The sequence below is a fragment of the Amblyraja radiata genome, chromosome 9 (assembly GCF_010909765.2).
Source record: "Amblyraja radiata isolate CabotCenter1 chromosome 9, sAmbRad1.1.pri, whole genome shotgun sequence".
NCBI lineage: Eukaryota > Metazoa > Chordata > Chondrichthyes > Rajiformes > Rajidae > Amblyraja > Amblyraja radiata.
The window spans coordinates 48,184,160-48,188,528 of record NC_045964.1 but is presented as its reverse complement, the minus strand read 5'-3'; positions in this window follow the sequence as shown (position 1 = coordinate 48,188,528).

Below are 4,369 nucleotides of genomic sequence, written 5' to 3'. Positions count from 1 at the left end.
GTCAAATAACGGAGATGACGTTGCCAGGGGGGCGGGACCTGTCAGCGATTGGTCCAGATCCCCGGGTCCATCACATCACTGTGGAGGGATGAACATTGTCCCACTCCTCTGCTCCTCCCGACCCACAGCCCACGGCCGAGGGAGTGTGGGGGCTGTCCCGAGGGATGCGCACCTTCAGCCGCTTGCAACGGTGCTTGGGTTCAGATTGCCCAGTCACCTATGGTTTGTGTGGGAAACTATCCCCCATGATCCTGTCTCCCCCTTCTCTCTCCCCTCTCTCTCTCTCTCTCTCTCTCTCTCTCTCTCTTCCCTCCCTCATTTCTCTCTCTCCCCTTCTCTCTCTCCCCTCCCCTCTCTCTCCCCCTCTCTCTCTCTTCTCTCTCTCCCCCTCTCTCTCCCCCCTCCCTCTCCCTTCTCTCTTTCTCTCCCCTCTTCTCCCTCCCCCCCTCTCTCTCCCCCCTCTCTCTCCCTTCTCTCTCTCTCCTCTCTCTCCCCCTATCTCTCTCCCCCCCTCTATCCCTTCTCCCTCTCCCCTCTCTTTCTCCCCATCTCTCTCTCCTCCATCTCCACCGGCGGGAGGGTGGGGGTCATTTTCCCACACAGCCATAGGTGACTGGGCAATTTGAACCCAAGCACCAAGTTGTAAGCGGCAGAAGGTGCGCATCATTCGGGACAGCCCCCACCCTCCCACGGCCACCCTCCACCTCGTCTCCCCCGTGAGGCCACTCTGTGATGGGCTGTGGGTCTGGTGGAGCGGAGGTGTGGGACAGAGTCACTGAACGCGATGCACTGCAATCGGACCCTAACCCCCACACCAGGGTGATTCGCCCCTCCACCCCCAGGACCCTGACACCCAAAACAGGTGACTCACCCCCACCCCCGGCTCAGGGCATAGTAAATTGCTTTTAAAACATGGGGGCTGGACACACATTCCCTGGCAGGCTGATGTCTTTAATATGTAAAATACCTTGCACCAAATGTCTGATGCCTTTGAGGTGTGCAAGTGATGAGAGAGGAAACCAGATTCCCACTAAGAGGTATTGACAAATGGCCCATGCCTTTAATATGTAAGATATCTTGTACCAAATGTCCGATGCCTTTGATATGTAAAGTCCTTGTACCATATGACAAGATGCCTTTGATGTGATGCATCCTGTAGTATCCTGTGTATTCCATGTACCTCTGACCATGACTAATGTTTGTGGAATGTGCTAAGGTGACAAAAAACACTATATAATACGATGTAATTCTGTTTTTCAGAGAAGTGGACAGGAGTATGGTGTACAATTTTGGTCGCCTAATTATAGGAAGGATGTCAACAAAATAGAGAGAGTACAGAGGAGATTTACTAGAATGTTGCCTGGGTTTCAGCAACTAAGTTACAGAGAAAGGTTGAACAAGTTAGGGCTTTATTCTTTGGAGCGCAGAAGGTTAAGGGGGGACTTGATAGAGGTCTTTAAAATGATGAGAGGGATAGACAGAGTTGACGTGGATAAGCTTTTCCCACTGAGAGCAGGGAAGATTCAAACAAGGGGACATGACTTGAGAATTAAGGGACTGAAGTTTAGGGGTAACATGAGGGGGAACTTCTTTACTCAGAGAGTGGTGGCTGTGTGGATTGAGCTTCAAGTGAAGGTGGTGGAGGCAGGTTCGTTTTTATCATTTAAAAATAAATTGGATAGTTCCATAGACGGGAAAGGAATGGAGGGTTATGGTCTGAGCGCAGGTATATGGGACTAGGGGAGAATACGTGGTCGGCACAGACTAGAAGGGTCGAGATGGCCTGTTTCCGTGCTGTAATTGTTATATGGTTATATAAGTCTGCCAAGTGTCTGTATTGCTCACTTGACTGGGGTTCTCCCTGCCACTTCCATCGGCCGATAATAAGTAAAGTTTTGAACTGGTCTACCAAACGTAATTTTGAGTTGTCTGTTTTTTAAGAAGTGAACCTGTTTGATTGTTATAAAAGTAACTTTTCCAGGAGAAGAGAGATAGGGGGAGAGGTAGAAGAGGGGAGAGAAAGAGAGAAGGGAGAGAGAGAGAGAAGGGAGAGAGAGGGGGGACAGAGAGAGGAGGAGAGAGAGAAGGGCAGAGAGAGAAGGAAGAGAGAGGTGGAGAGAGAGAGGAGGGGGAGAGAGAGGAGGAGAGAGAGAAGGGGAGAGAGAGAAGGGAGCGAGGGGAGAGGGAGAGAGAGTGGAGGGGAGAGAGAGAAGAGGGGAGAGAGAAGAGAGAGAGAAGAGGGAGAGAGCGAGGGAGAGAGAGAGAAGAGGGGAGAGAAAGGGAAGGGAGAGAGAGAAGGGAGGGAGAGAGAGAGTGGGGAGATTGAGAAGAGGGGAGAGGGAAGTTGGGATCACGGAGACATGGCTCCAGGGTGACCAAGGCTGGGAGCTGAACATCCAGGGATATTCAATATTCAGGAGGGATAGAGAGAAAGGAAAAGGAGGTGGGGTAGCGTTGCTGATTACAGAGGAGATTAACGCAATGGAAAGGAAGGACATTAGTTTGCAGGATGTGGAATCGGTATGGGTAGAGCTGCGAAACACTAAGGGGCAGAAAACGCTGGTGGGTGTTGTGTACAGGCCACCTAACAGTAGTAGTGAAGTTGGAGATGGTATCAAACAGGAAATTAGAAATGCGTGCGACAAAGGCAAAACCGTTATAATGGGTGACTTCAATCTACATATAGATTGGGTGAATCAAATTGGCAGGGGTGCTGAGGAAGAGGATTTTTTGGAATGTATGCGGGATAGTTATCTAAATCAACATGTAGAGGAACCAACGAGAGAGTAGGCTATTTTAGACTGGGTATTGAGTAATGAGGAAGGGTTAGTTAGCAGTCTTGTTGTACGTGCCCCCTTGGGCAAGAGTGACCATAATATGGTTGAGTTCTTCATTAGGATGGAGAGTGACATTGTTAATTCAGAAACAATGGTTCTGAACTTAAAGAAAGGTAACTTTGAGGGTATGAGACGTGAATTGGCCAAGATTGACTGGCAATTAATTCTAAAAGGGTTGACGGTGGATATGCAATGGAAGACATTTAAAGACTGCATGGATGAACTACAAAAATTGTTCATCCCAGTTTGGCAAAAGAATAAATCAGGGAAGGTAGTGCATCCGTGGATAACAAGGGAAATCAGGGATAGTATCAAAGCGAAGGATGATGCGTACAAATTAGCCAGAAAAAGCAGCATACCGGAGGACTGGGAGAAATTCAGAGACCAGCAGAGGAGGACAAAGGGCTTAATTTGGAAAGGAAAAATAGATTATGAAAGAAAACTGGCAGGGAACATAAAAACTGACTGCAAAAGTTTTTAGTTTAAATCTTTTTATTTGAATTTTGAATTTAACAGCAATTTGCATACATACAATGATAACAGACAGTGATAATCAGGACATAATTGTACTACAGTATGTAAACGACCCTCAAAACCCTTACCCTTACCCTTACCCACCCTCGCCACCCGGGAACAAACAACACTCACATACGTACACATCCACACAAATACGATTAAAAAAAATAAAAATTTAAATAAAAAATAAAAAAAGAGAAAAAAAAGAAAAAAAAAAGGACATAAAATAAAAAATAAATAAAATAAATAAATAAATAAATAAATTGTGGGGAGGGAGGGGGGGGGGGAGGGGTTGAGGGGCTAGCAGCTGCAATAAGACAGAGCTGTGATAGAGGACACTCAGTCCTCTTCCGAGTCCGGAAACAAGTTAAGAGAGTTCCAGGAAAGGGTTCCATGTATCTAGGAATGTCTTGGTAGAGCCTTTGAGAGAGAACCTAAGTTTTTCAAGCTTTAAGTTGTAGAGCACCTCCTTGATCCAGCGGGCGTGTGTCGGGGGACAGGTAAGTCTCCAGTTAAGCAAAATCAGTCTCCGGGCTAACAGGGTTGTAAAAGCCAGGACCCGCTTCAACGCAACAGAGAGGTTGGTGTTGGGGGGAATACCAAAAATAGCTGACAGTGGGTTCGGAGGAATAGTCTGGCCATAGGCTCTGCTTAGCACGTCGAAAGCACTCCTCCAAAAGGTTGCTAGCTTAGGGCAAGACCAAAACATATGACTATGGTTGGCAGGGGATTGATTGCATCTGTTGCAGGTGTCTTTAACAGCGGGGTACATTCTAGATAATCTTGCGTTTGTGTAGTGGACTTTGTGAAGGACTTTGCATTGGATTAGGCCATGACGGGCACATATGGAGGAAGAATGGATCAAATCCAAGGCAGAGTCCCATTGCTGGTCTGTTAGTTTCATATTCAGCTCGCCCTCCACGCAGCTTTTAATGAGGTATGAGGTTTCAATATACCCGACCCTAACAAGTTGTACAAAAAAGAGATGCATTTCTTCCGGTTGGGATCTAGAGCTA